Genomic DNA, 15,628 nt, shown 5'->3' with positions numbered 1-15,628 from the left:
CTGGTCCTTGAGCAAGGTCACCTTTCAGAAGTCCTTCCACTAGACAGCATGGAAGTAAGCTGGCAAGGAGATTGTCATACCTACTTGGCTGATGGCTCCCAGCACAAATCTTCAAATGTGACGTATCTTTTGAGGTTTGAATCCTCCATTTTCAATCACAGTCATTTTCAAGTTTTGTATTTTATATTCTTTGTAGGCACTTTTCTAACAAGAGCTACATTATTGTGCATTAACTTATTTTGTATTCTCAATGAACCTATAAGGCCATTGCTCTTACTATTCCCCAATTTAAAGATGAGAAAGCTGAATGAGGCATTGAGTTGTTAATCTGCCCAAGTTCTTATGGTTAGGAAATTGTTAATTGAGATACAAACCCACTATGGTGGATCGTAATTATCTCTTTGAGAATTTGGTGAAAATTATCATCATTCTTCATAGAAAAATATAAAAGAAGTTTCCAATAAAGTTTTAGAGAGTTCATAGATCTGTTAGGAGTCTATTTATTGATGCCAGTTTAAGAACACCTATATTGGAAAGAACTGAATTGCTACATAAACACTAAAGGAAAATATAGCTGAATTTAATTGTCTAATTTTATAGATCAATTTTATTATCTAGGAAAGTATAGTTTCCACTTTCAGCAAATAAGTTCATCTTTCTCCTAAAGAAAATAGTGAACTTCATGCTCACGCATCATACAAATGTAATGAATGATTTCAAATGTGGAAGGGAAGACAAATTATTTGTAAGGAAAAATTACACAGCAATGCCGTAACTATTGCAAGAACAATAATCTTTATGGATTTGTGGAGGATGATATAAAATGCTGGAAGGGAACAAGGAAATGAGGTTAAAAATATTTAAATAAGGTAAAAAAAAATTCATGCAAGGGATGACTGAGGGGATTCTAACTGAAGATGGTAGAAGTATCAGGAATTGATTCAAAGGTTACTAACAAGGAAAAAACTGTCCAAGTTTAGAGGCTGATTAGATCAAGATGAAAGAGGAAGAATCAAGAATGGCTTGAAGATTTTTATATAGGATGATTAGGTGAAGAAATGCAATTGAGATGGTAAATAAGAAGAAAAAGGAGTTGAGGTAGGGCACATTGGATTTAAAATGGTGTTGAGGTATCATTATAGTTAGAAATATGATTAGGACTTCAGATAAGAGACTGGTAAATATTCTGGAGTCCAAAAGAATATATTCTGGACATAGCTGATAAAATGAAGTGAATTATAAAGAGACAACATGATGAATAAAATGATAAAGGGATTTGTAATCAGAGTTCTCCGGAGGAATAGAATCAATGGGGTCTATATTAGTATGTGCACATGCATATGTAAATGTATATTTTTACAGAGATTTATTTCAGGGAATTGACTTACATGAATGTATGGGCTGGCATCCTGAAACCAGGCTAGTCAGCAGACAGGAACCTCAGAAACTCAGAAGTTGATGCTGCAATCTTGAGAGACATTTTCTTTTTCTTTAGGAAACTTCTGTTTTGCTCTTATTGCCTTCCAATTGATTACATGAGGCCCACCACATTATTTATTTAAAGCCAACTGACTTCAGATATTTACATATCTACAGAATATTTTCAAGTAACACTTAGATTAGTGTCTGATTTTGATACTATGGCCTAGTCAAGTTTCTACCTAAAACTAACCATCAAAGGAGTGAAAACAGAATCCATAATTCAATGGGAAAACAAAGTATGCAAGTATTCAGAGAGGGAGAGAACTTGAAAAATGGTTCACAGAAGTGACAAATGTAGAGACCATCCAGATGAGTAACAGTGTCACTGTTAAGGTGTCACATTACATAAGAGCCTAAATCTGTTCATGGATTTTGACATCTAAGAATTCTGGTGACCCAGCAAGATCTGTTTCAGTGGAGTTTAGGGAAAGAGGTGAAATTGCAGTGGGCTGAAAAACGAAAGGGGATTGATGAAGTAAAGGGAGGATTGCAATATATTTATAGCAACAATAATTGAAATATTCCAAAAAGTATTTTTCCCTTCCTCCAGCTGGAGCTTCTCCAGTACCAAATTTTTTGGATCTTCTCAAAGGCTAAAAACCACTCCCCAAGAGGCTGGCCTGGCAACAGGTGTAGTCACGGCTGTTTAGATGCCAAGCATTATGGAAATTAGTTTCATGTCACAGATGACAAAATGGGCATTACGATAGTAATATTGGTAACACTTTTAAGGCACAGGAAAATTTCTAGAAAAGTCTTCAAATTTTTTTACAGAAAAAAATGCTAATATATTCCTTATTAAATATTACCTAAAATATCAGAATCTTTTCTGATATAAAATTATAATATAATATAATATAATCAGTACTTTTTGGTGTCAGGAAAGAGGCAAACTGTCCATTACATGCCTAGTTTAACAAATTATATTACAGAAAGATCCATGAGTGGTAATATTTTTAGTTTGGCTGACTAAAGGCAAGCATGCTTAATAGAGTGCATGTAGGACAAATGGGTGTTTAGGATTATTTAAACCATGATAACTAAATAGAACTTAAACTGGTTGATTACTGAGGTAGACATTATTTTGCCTTTAGTGAAGTGAAAAAGAAATATCATTGGGAATAAAAATAGCATCTGAAGTGCATGAATTTCACAATTGGTAGAAATTAATACTTTTCAATGAGATCATAATCTTTATGCACGTTTTTTCTCTTTTTTTTTCCCATAGCTTTATTGAGGTAAAATTGAAGTGCAATAAAATGCACATTTTTGGAGTATGCAATTTGGTCTGTTTTGACATGTATGTAACCAATACAATCAATATAAAAAGCATTTCCATTGCTTTTTTGTAAATTTGAAATAATGTAAACTGTGTTTCCTGTATGATTTATTACATTAGAAATCAATCACCTTAAGATAAATATAATCCCACCCCCAAATGTCAACTATTTTAAAAGTAAATGGCACCTTTATAAATATCTCAGAGGTCAAGGAAGAAAGCACAATAAAAGTAAATAAACAGTGTTTTGAACTAAGTGATAATAAAAGCTTAAAATATCAGGATCTCTGGGATGAAACATTACTCAGATGAACATTTATAACTTAAAGCACTTCTATCAGAGAAAAGATAAAATAACAATCAAATTATTTTCAAATTATGTAGTAGAAATCAAGCAAAAAATAAAGAGTAAGAGCAGAAACATGTGACATAGAAAAGAAATAATATAGCTAAAATTTTATTAAAAAAGAAGTCTAATCAAGAAAAAAGCAAGAACACAAAAATTAATATCAATGAAAATGGAGCTGTCAAAATAACCCTAGAGATGCTAAAAGTATATTAAGGTAATAAAACAATTGTGTTATAAAAAATGCTTTTATAACAGTATATATTACAGAAAGATCCATGTGCTGCTGAGAAGAAAGTGTATTCAGTCATTGATGGATAAAATATTCCATATATGTCAGTTAAGTCTAAATTATCAATTGTATTTTTTACTTCAATACCTTCTTTATTTAGTTTTTGTTTGGAAGATCTATTCTAGTGGTGACAGAGGCATGTTAAAGTTACCCAGTATTATTGTGTTGTAGTCTATTTTATTCTTGAAATTCAGAAAGGTTTGTTTGTTGTACATAGATACTCCATGGTTTGGGGCATAAGTATTTAACGACTGTTATGTCTTGTTGAGGTATAATTCCCTTAAGCAGCATGAAATGGCCTCCTTTGTCCCTTCTGATTAAGTTTGGCTTCAAGTCCACTTTGTCTGATAGGAGGATAGAAACCCCTGCTTGTTTATGCAATCCATGTGAGTGATAAGTTTTTCCCATCCTTTCACCTTCAGTCTGTGGATGTCTTTGTCTATGAGGTAATTGTCTTGAAGGCAGCATATTGTTGGATCTTTTTCTTAAATCCAATCTGCCAGTCTGTGTCGGTTGATTGATGAGTTTAGGCCATTAATGTTCAAGGCTATTACTGAGGTATGACTTGTATTCCCAGTCATTTTGGTTTATTTCTAGTTTTTAATTTTAATTAATTTCTCCTTTGATTGACTACTCCTTTAGTGTAGTTCCTCCCTTTATTGGTTATCACTTTTTTTTTTCATTTAATCTTCATGGAATATTTTGTTGAGAACATTCTGTAGTGCAGGCTTTCTAGTTGCAAATTCTTTTAACTTTTGCTTATCATGGAAAGTTTTTATTTCATCTTCAAATCTGAAGATAATTTTTTTTTTCTGGATATAGGATTCTTGTTTGGAATCTATTTTCTTGCAGAGCTTGGTATATGTTATTCCAGGACCTCCAGCTTTGAGGGTGTGGGTTGAGAAATCAGCTGAAATCCAAATTGGTTTCTTGCTATACGAACCTGATATTTTTCTTTCATAGCATTTAAAATTCTGTTCCTATTCTGTATTTCTGTATTTTAGGCATTTTCATTATAATGTGACTTAGTGTGGGTCTATTGTAATTTTGTATATTTAGGGTCCTGTAAGTCTCTTGTATTTGATTTTTCCATTTCATTCTTCAGGTGTGGGAAATTTTCTGATATTATTTCATTGAAAAAAATTTTGCATTATTTTGGTTTGTATCTCCACATCTTTGTCTATCACAATATGTCTTAAATTGGTGTTTTCATTTATCCCATAGTTCTTGGAAGGTCTGTTCATGGTTTCTTAACATCTTCTCTCCATAGTCAACTCTATTTTCAAGACTATATATTTTGTCTTCATTACCCAAGGTTCTGTCTTCCAAATGGTCTAGTCTGTTGTTGATGCTTTCTATTGAATGTTTAATTTGGCTTATTGTTTCCTCCAAGGATTTCTGCTTGTTTTTTTTTTTTTTTTTTTTGCCCCCTGAATCTCTGTGTCTTTATTGAAGTGATCTTTAACTTCCTGTATTTTCTCTCTGATTTCATTTCTTATACCGTTGGTCATACCCACAGGTAGACAGGATAAAACAGTGGTTAAAAGCTTTGAGTAGCCCAGTGGTAGGGTGCTTGCCCAGCATGTGTGGGGTTCTAAGTTTGATCCCTAGTATGGCAAAAAGTTAAGTAAATAAAAATTTAGACTCAAGTGGAGTCTCAGGTTCAGATCTCAGACCTAAGTTTTCTGAGTTCTATTTTTCTTATTAAGAAGCTAAACACATATAATCTCATAAGGATGCCAATTAGAAAAGAAAACTTATTTGAAGCATCTAGTATGCATCTAGGATCTGGAAGACAATAAATAAAAGGCAGTAATCATTATTATTAGAACATCTCATCTAAACCTCTCATTTACTAGATAACATGGAGACTCAAAAAGAATGTTTAAGGCTAGTGAGCAAACAAGTTAGCTTGAACACTTTAACTGGGAGAACCAGGCTTCACTCTAAGAACTAAGCATTTCCAGAAACTGGGCTAATTTTCATATATTTCACAATAGTCTAAGCTTTAAAAAAATTAATCAGTTAACCTCTTTTACTAAAATAACAATAGTCCACAATTTTCTCTACTTCATTTCCAACACCTACACATTTATCAGTATTGTCTCAGAAACAATAACTATGCTAATTCTTTCATTTGCTTTTCACTGGAACATAGGTTTTTGTTGTTGTTGTTTTATTTTGTTTGTTTTAAAGCTAACCTTCATAGTAAAATATTCTTGTTTCGGTATACCTTCAATTGTCTTTGAGTGGACTTTCCCTTTTGTCCTTGTTTCTCTGTTTTTATTTTTGCTACTCCTTACCACACTATAGAGACACAGCTCTTTTCCCTGCTTTCAAAGACTATATTGGGCTGACTTACCTTCACTCTTCCCTGTGGCTCACCTCTGTTTCTTAGTATTTATTGATGGAACTTAGCTGAACTGATCAATGGAGCAGCCAATGATTTTCATGGTACCGGAAGGAAACAGATCAAGTTCAGAGATTACTTGGGGCCTGTGGCTGGCAGTGGAAGAAGCGTCTGAAGGGGCAGCCAAGAAGTCAAGGCCCTTAGGCCCCACTGGAGTGATCAATTCATCAGATCCTACAGATTACAGTCTGTGAATCTTAAGCTGCTTGAATCCACTCCTCATTGATATTTGAAAGAAGGTACTGTGCAAAGAGCTTAAATTTTGAAATTAAAAAAACCCTTGGTACTACTTTACTTGCTTTGTGTCTTTAAGTCTCCTTCTCCTTCTCCTTCAATAATAACAATTTTATTTGTGATGTGTGTTGAAAATCAAACCAAATTAAGTCAATAGCTTAAATAAACTTAATGGAATAGCATACACGTGCCTCACACGTGTAAGGCAAGTGCTCTACCACTGTGCCACAACCCCAGCCCTAAGTTACGTATCCTTTCTAAAACTCGGTATTCTATCTGTAAAATGCAACTTAAAACTATTTACCAGGATTAAGGTTAACTGAAATAATGAACATAAAATTCAAACAAATTAAAAAAATAAAATAAAATTATATAACTGTATTATAACAGGCTCTTAGAAAGTCTTTTCCTATGATCCTGCTTTTGACTTGACAGTCCTGTATTCTTTTCATTTAATGATGAACATTTGATTTCTGATGAAGGTATACTGGAGAGGACATGAATGAGTTATTAAGATATTTTTAGACAAGTTGATTTTCATTAATAAAAGAAATTATTCTAGATCATATCACATAATGTCATTTTGAAATAAACGGCAATGTATGTAATAATGAGGTATTAATAACTAAAAAGTTAAGAGATTTGTTCTGATTTAATCTTATGAATGCTTTGTTTATATGCTTTGGTATACTGAGTTTTTGTTTAGTAAATTCACACAGTAAAATTCACAAACTTTAATTGTATAATTGGAGAGGTTTTGACAGTATATACACCCTGGAACCAGAAACCATTCAAGACTATTACCCCAGAAAGTTCCTGACAGCACTTTTCCAGTCAAGCCTCATGCCCTATAGATTTGTGTGTTTTAAAATTTCACATAAAAGTGATCAAACAGTATTTATTCCTTTGTGTCTTACTTCTTTTGATCAATGTTTGTGATATCTACCATCTTTCGATGTGTGTCAATTCATGTTTAAAATGCTTATAGTATACTATTCCATTCAGTTTATGCTGTTGACCTAATCTTAAGTGTCACCCCAACTTCTAATGTGTATATGAATTCCAAATTCTTTTAAGTTCTTTGTTAATGATCATGGTTAAAATAGACAAATGAACAGAAATTGTGAATATAATTTCAGTTTCCATGTTTTATTTTAGATGGTCTAAGGCTATTGTATAATAAACAATGTCGTAGGCCTTTGTCTCTCTCTGATTCCTGAGAGGTAGCCCCTAAATCCTTGAAATTTCCTCATGAAAGGAATGTCTTTATTATTTATGGTGGGCTAAAAATAGTTCATTATTTTTAATAACTTATTTTCATTGACACATACTAATTATACATATTAATGGAGTTCAGGAAGGTATTTTCATACATGTATACAGTGTGCACTGATCAAATCCAACCTTCCTTTTTCCAACCCTGTTCCCAGCACACCCTTCCCAATCTCTAATAACCATTGTTCTACTTTCAGATCAACTTTTTTAAAGCTTCCACATATGAAAACATGCAGTACTTGTCTGTGTCTGTCTTATTTCACTTACCATGATGTTCTCCAGTTCCACACATATTGCTATAAATGACAGAATTTTATTCTTCTTTATGGTTAAATAATACTCCATTGTGTATATATACCATGTTTTCTTTATCCTTTCAAATGTTGATGGACACATAGGCTGATTCCATATCTGACCTATTGTGCACAGTGCTGCAATAAACATGGGCATGCAGGTATCTCTTTGGTATGCTGATTTCATTTCCTTTAAATATATATCCAGAAGTGGGATAGCTGGGTCATATGATAGATGTATTTTTAGAGTTTTGAGAAACCCCTATAGTGACTCATTTACATTCCCATTAACAGTATATGAGTACCTTTTTCTCCTCATCCTCACAAGCACTCACAAGTATGTTGTTATTGTTCTTCTTATTATTAATAATAACCATTCTAACTGGGGTAAGATGGTATCTCATTATAATTTTGATTAGTTTTTCCCTAATAGCTAATAATAATGAGCATTTTTTCCACATATTTGTTAGCTGTTTATATTTCTTTTTTTAGAAGGATCTATATAGATAATTTGCCTATTTTTAAACTGTAAATTACTTGTTTTGTTATTGAAGATTTTTTTTCTCTCATTCTTTTTATTGGTGTATTGTAGTTGTACATAATGATGGGATTTGTTGTTACATATTTATACATGCACACAATATAACAATGTAATTTGGCTAACTCACTCCCAGCATTTCCCCTCTCCTTTTCCTCCTCTCATCCCCTGGTTCCTTGCCTCTATTCTGCTGATCTCCCTTTGATTTTCATGAAATCACTCCATATTGCTTTTCCTTTTTCTTCTCTACTTTTCATATATGAGAAAAAACATATGACCCTTGACCTTCTGAGTTTGGCTTATTTTGCTTAACCCGATGATCTCTAGTTCCATCCATTTTCTTTATGGCTGAGTAAAACTCTATTCTATATATGTACCACATTTTCTTTATCCATTCATTCACTAATGGACACCTAGGTTCATTCCATAGCCTGACTCTTCTGAATTGTTATACTATAAACGTGGGTGTGCATGTATCACTCTTGTATGATGACTTTAATTCTTTAGGATGAATACCAAGGAGTGGTATACCTGGGTTATATGGTGGTTCCATGCCTAGTCTTTTGAAGAGACGCCATACTGATTTCCGCAGTGGTTGTACTAATTTAAAATCCCACCAACAGTGTAAAAGTGGTCCTTTTTCTCCATATTCTCTCCAGCATTTACCTATATATGTGTATATAGGTGTATGTGTGTGTGTGTGTGTGTGTGATATGTACACACACACACACACACACACACACAATCTGTAACTTCCTCCTTTCCAGTAGTATGCCCTTTCTTTCTTTCTCTTTCCTAATTGCTCTGGCTAAAGCTCCTAGTACTGCATTGAATAAAGACAGTGAAAGTGGATAACCTTAACTTGTTCCAAAGAATTCAGAGGAAATGTTTTAAGTTTTTCTCCATTCAGTATGATGTTAGCTATGGGTCTACTACATATAGTTTTTGCTATTTTGGGGTATGATCCTTCCATACTTGCTTTGTTCAGGCCTTTTATCATAAAAAGATGTCAAATTTTATCAAATGATTTTTATTTTTCTCAATCTATTGAAATGATCACTTTTTAAATTCTTCATTCTGTTCATGTGATGTATGTTGAAACATCCTTGTAGATAGGGATGAAATTGATTTGATGGTGGTGAATGATCTTGTTTTTTTTTTTTTTAGAGAGAGAGAGATCATTTTTTTAATATTTTTTTTAGAGAGAGAGATCATTTTTAAAATATTTATTTATTCATTTTAGTTTTCAGTGGACATAACACCTTTATTTTATTTTTATGTGGTGCTGAGGATCAAACCCAGCACCCCGCGCATGCCAGGCAAGTGCGTTACCACTTGAGCCACATCCCCAGCACAGTGAATGATCTTTTTTGATGTGCTGTTGAATTAAATTTGCTAGTATTTTGTTGAAATCTTTTTCCTGACGTTCCTAATACTGGATATGAGCCAGTATTTTCCTTATTGTTGTGTCCTTGTCTGGTTTTGGCAACAGAGTATAGAATGAGTTTGAAATGATTCCTTCCATTTCAATTCTTTGGACTATTTTGAGAAGAACTGGCCTTAGCTCTTCTTTAAAAGTTTGGTAAAAATTTAACAGTGTTGCCATCTGGTTCTGAGCTTTTCCTAAAGATAGTTTTAACACAGTGTCTCATGATAGAGGTTAGATAGGTCAGAAAGACCAACAATGTTGGGACTTTAAGACATGTGGTAATAGCCTGACTGACAGAGAGGAGAGGATATAGAGAGATTGAGTTCAACTGTATGGCCAATGATCCAATCCTATATACATAATAAAACCCCATAAAAACTCTGGACACCAAAGACCAGGTGACCTCCCTTGGTTAATGAATGCCACATATCAATGTTTTCAGGAGTGCACCATGCTCTTTCTTTATGAGGGGAGAACATGTAATCCTCACTTTAAGTGCCCAGACTCGTTGGTTGGTTCTGATTTGTACCCTTTTTTTTCCTATAATGAAACTACTATAATTTGAATTCTGGGAGTTGTTCTAGTCAATTATTGAAACAGAGGGGATCACGGGGACTCCCCAAATGTATTGCTAGCTAGTCAGAAGAAAGTGTATCTCTGGAAAATCCTAAGCTTTGCAGCTAATATTTGAAATGGGGGAAATACTTCAAACTGTGCCCCTAAACTATGACATTTGTCCAACTCTGGGAAGTGTCAAAATTACATCACAAAGTCTTTATCACATTTATTGTAACTGGTGGTCACATGTATCTCGAGCTACTTCTATATATCTTTAAGTTCATATATGAATTGTGGTCATTTTTTTAATTTAGTTTTTTTAATGTGGTGATGGGATAGAACCCAGTGCTTCATGCGTCCTATAGTTTATAGATAAGAGCAAGCGCTCTTATCACTGAGCCACAACCCCAGCCCTGAATTGTGATAATTTTTAAAGGACAGACCTACTTTGCATCATATAATGAGGCAGGGGAAACAATATAATTGTATAGAGAGTATTTCTGAAGGAAATCAAATATCAAGTATAATTTTCATTTAACAAAGTTTATTAAGTATATTCCAGAGGCATAGTCTTGTTGTTGAGATACAAAGATAAAACACAATTCTTGTCAGGGAGATTACATACAGTATAGCAAGACTCAACATAAATCATTACCAGCACCACTTAATAAAGATATTGTATCCATCTACAAATAAAAATACTTTAAAAAAATTAATCAGTGCCATAAAAAATGACAGAGGAAGGATGACAATGTTAGATGAGTGAAAAGGAAAATAAAGCAAAGACATGGCAGTCACACATCAGGACTGAAATATGAGAACAGAGCAAGGGACAGTGAAAAGGAAAGGTAAGATGGGGAAAGAGGGTAGCATGCAAGGTGGAGAGTGGACTGCCTCCTAAGACCTGATCTAAAGTTGGCCAGTACACAAGAGAAACAAGAATTGTGGTTAGACAGAAATACTGGGGCCACATTATAAAATGGCATTGTTGTGGTTTAGATATGAGGTGTCCTCCAAAACCTTCTATGTGAAACAAGACAAGAACATTCAGAGGTGAAATGATTGGGTTGAGAGACTTAACTCATTAGTGAATTAATATGCTGATGGGATTTTTTTAATATTTATTCTTTAGTTTTATGTAGACACAATATCTTTATTTTACATTTATGTGGTGCTAAGGATGGAACCCAATGCCTTGTGCATACTAGGTGAGCACTCTACCACTGAGCCACAACCCCAGGCCCTGCTGATGGGGATTAACTGAGTGGTAACTGAAGGCACGTAGAGTGTGGCTGAAGGAGGTGGGCACTGGGGGTGCCTTTGTGTTGTATATTGTATATCTGGCAAGTGGAGTCCATCTTTCTCTCTCTGCTTCCTAATGTGATGATGTCTTGAGCCACTTTCTTAAAACAGACATACACATTGTGTCATACACTTACATATATTTCATCTCTACAGTAATTGAAAAGCAATGAAAGATTTCAAATGCAGGAATAAGATAACCAAAAATGCTTCAGAAAATAAACACTTGGGAGAAGTGAGGAAGAGATTAAGTATCTAGAGACTAGGATCAGCCTTAGTGATGAGGCATTTGTGGAGGAAAACAATAAGGCCTTGGAATTAGGACAGAAAGAAGAATCAAAGTAAAACTGGATTAGATCTCATTGAATTTGAAAGGATAACTATGGAGTCATTATTGGTTTTGACTGCACTTCTCTTTACTAAACTCATCAGGAAAAAAAAAGCAGACACAAGAGGAGAAGGAGTTCATTTTTGCACACATTGAGATGTTACGGCACATCCAGGTATAACAGACACTCAGATGAGCATATAGAGTGGCAACTCAGGAAAGAAATCCCAAGTTAAAACACAAACCACGACTGGATTGATGGACTGAGTCAAATGCTACAGAGAGATCTAGTAGTAGAATATCTCCTTCTTGAAAACGTGAAGATCATTAGAGATCACTGCAAGAACAGTTTCATTGTACTGTGAATGGAAATCAGATAAAATGAATTAAGAAAACAATGGGAATAAAGAATTTGAGATGATTGCTGAAGGCATTTTCAAAATGCTTCTGTGAAGAGAAGGAAAAGACTTGGGAAGTGGCTAGAAGAAGGCAATGATTACAGGAAGATTCTCCTATTTCTTAGATGGTGGCAGAGGTGCTGAAGGAAGAAAGCTAGTGGGGATGGAGAAGCTGTAATTATGGGAGAGGATAATAGATGAAGGAAGGTCTCTGGGAAAGCAAAAGTAATTCAGAAAAGGAGTACAGGGATTTGTGTTTAAAAAGATGAGGAATACTGGGTAACCGAAAACAAAACAATGATGAGAGAAGACACCACAGAGAGAATAATTATAGTTACAACTTCAATATAAACTAGTTATAGTGACAGTGAATTCACTAACAATGGAAATCCCATTAGCCTGCTAAAAATTGATATAAACAAGCAATAATTTATGTACATTATAAAGGGATTCTATGCACAAATTTCAAGATCAAAGAGTAAGCAATTTCCACAGCATGTTTCCTTTTCCATTAATTATTAAAATGGGCTACCGTGAAGGTATACTTACAATACTTTAAATTAGCAATCACTATTTATTTGTCTGCAATTTAAATTTATTCCTCTGCAAATTACAAGTTACCACATGATAGACCTTCAAGGATGCTTGTAACCTAGAAAATTAAATCCAGAATACTAAGTATCTACTTTATCTCCTTCATTCAAAAGAATTATTATTATTATTACTATTATTATTATTATTATCACTGTGTCCTAGATATTGTGAAAGTTGCAGAAATGAAGAAAACACTGCCTCTACCTCCCAAGTATACAAACTCCATTGGTAAACCTTCAAACAGTTATTACAGGAGGGTTTATTTGCTGAGATGTAGAAATGGGAACATAGAAAAGGAACCATTTATGTCTGAGAGTATAAGAAATGTTTCCTGGAGCACAGAGCATTTAAGCTGATTCTTGAAAATAAATAGGAATCCACCTGGTAGATGGTTTTGGCATGAAGCAATTGACTTCAGGAGAGTGAGTTAAGCTCTCTGTGGCTGGAGTAAAAGGTGCACAACAGAAGAATGGAGAAATGATATTCAAAACCTAAAAAAAGTATCTGTATACTATTCTAAGGAATTTGAAGTTTTTATATGCTATCACAGGAAAAAAATGAAAAAGTCCAGAAAACAGGATTCACAAAAGGAACTTATAGATAAGGTTCAAAAGAATTTCATTAAACAGAACAATTTTAAGGATATTACATAATCTCTTTAATTATTTTTTTAAAAAAATATTTTCAGTTGTATATGGACATAATGCTCTATTTTGTTTATTTAGTTTTATGTGGTACTGGGGATAGAACCCAGGGCCTCACACATGCTAGGCAAGTTTGAGCTACAACCATTTGAGCTACAACCTCAGCCCCTTAATGAAATTTTTTATTAAAAAAAAAATTGGTGGGAGGATACCAGGGATTGTACTCAGGGGCACTAAACCCTTGAGCCACATCCCCAGCCCTATTTTGTATTTTTTATTTAGAGACAGTGTCTCACGGAGTTGCTTAGAGTCTCGCCATTGCTAAGGTTGGCTTTGAACTGGTGGTCCTCCTGCCTTAGCCTCCCAAGCTGCTGGGATTACAGATGTGCACCATGGTGCCCAGCATGAAATTTCTTTTTAGACAAAATTTATTTTTAGATAAAAATACTTTATAAAAGATGGATTAGGACTATACTTGAGATAGAGAAACCAATTAGGAAGCTTCATAGTGTAGATAAGAAGTAACTGAGGCCAGAATTAAAGCATGAGTACTGGGTATGGAGAGTACTAGAGAGATTCAGGAGATATTTAGGAGCCAAAACTGATAAGACATAGCAGTTGATAGTCAGAGGGGTCAGAGAACTCTCCACAGTGACTCCTCTTATGATTAATCTAGGTGGAAAAGCCAGTGTTACATCAGTGCCACTGTAGTTCCAGCCAACAAATTTGAAGCAAAACTTTTGTATTAAATGGAATATAGTAAACGGAATCACTATTAGTAGTAGTAAAATTTCAGTTATTCAGCATAACTAAAAAGTAATAAATCAGAACTTAATTATAAACATCAAAATTTATGATAGATTTCAATAAAGGGATAAACTGAGGAGGACTGACAGCCAGTCATACTTGTCTACACATAATGTGATAAGGCTAAATTTTTCTGGGTCCACAGGAACAGCAATTAGACTACAGCTTAAATAGTACCTTTAACAAATAGGAAAAAAATGGAAAAAGTCCAGAAAACAGGATTCACAAAAGGAACTTATAGATGAGGTTCAAAAGAATTTCATTAACTAGTATGCTGTATGGGAGACAGATATTTATTATGATGCCTTCCTTATGTCTTATGTTATACCCACATACCTGTTTGGATTTATGTTCATTAAGTAATCTCCAAACTGGTATCTGAAAGAAGAAATGTATTACTTGGAATACATATTACTTCTCTCTAAAATCTAACAGAAGTGGACAAAATGGTATTACAGAAACAGGTAAACATAACTAGTTCACTCCTGAGTCTGGGTAACCTAAAATATCCTGTTAACATGTTTGTTAGAAGGAAGACCACCTGCAATGCTGTCCCATCTGCAACAATTTGTGCACCTGACAATATCCAACCAATACAATCCAAGCAAACCATGACATAAACATGTTATCTGGTGATCAGTATTCAAAACCATCAAGCATCCAGAAAGAACTTCCACATTCTACCTTGATATTATAAAGAGGTTAAAATTAGACCACACTCTTAAAGCGATATTCAGTTTAATGAATCTTCCCCATACCACTTCCCTTACTGCTTGTCTCTCTCTTAGCATTTATTACTGGATATATTGTGTTATCCTTGTGGAGCACAGCTATTAATGATATCTTCCTGTTATGGTTTAAATATGAATTTCCCCAAAACATATGTAAGACAATGCAAAAATATTCGAAGGTGAAATGATCAGGTTATGAGAGCTCTAACCTAAACACAGGATTAATCCATGAATATGGATAACTAGGTGATAACTGTAGGCCGGTAGGGTATGAGTGGAAGAGGTCAGTCATAGGGGTATGAATTTGGGGTTTATATTTTGTCCCTGGTGAGCAAGGTCTCTCCCTGCTCCCTTGTTGGCATGTCCTTAGCTGCTTTCCTCTGCCATATCCTTCCTTCTACCATGATGTTTTGCCTCATCTCTGGACCTCTCTAAAACTGTGAACCAAAATAAACTGTTCTTCCTCTACATTGTTCTTGTTAAGTCTTTTGGCCACAGCAATGAGAAAGCTAATGAAAACAGAAATTGGTATCAAGAAGTTGTTTCTATGACTAACCTGACCATGTGGTCCAAAAACCTCTGTAACTGATTTGCAGGGGGAAGAATTCTGAAAAGAGATGCAAGTTGGAAAAGCTTTAGACTGTTGTAAGTAGACTTAATGGGCAATTCTGAAAGGAGCGCCAAAGAC

The sequence above is a fragment of the Callospermophilus lateralis genome, chromosome 7 (assembly GCF_048772815.1).
Source record: "Callospermophilus lateralis isolate mCalLat2 chromosome 7, mCalLat2.hap1, whole genome shotgun sequence".
Lineage (NCBI taxonomy): Eukaryota > Metazoa > Chordata > Mammalia > Rodentia > Sciuridae > Callospermophilus > Callospermophilus lateralis.
Note: the sequence above shows the minus strand (reverse complement) of the source record.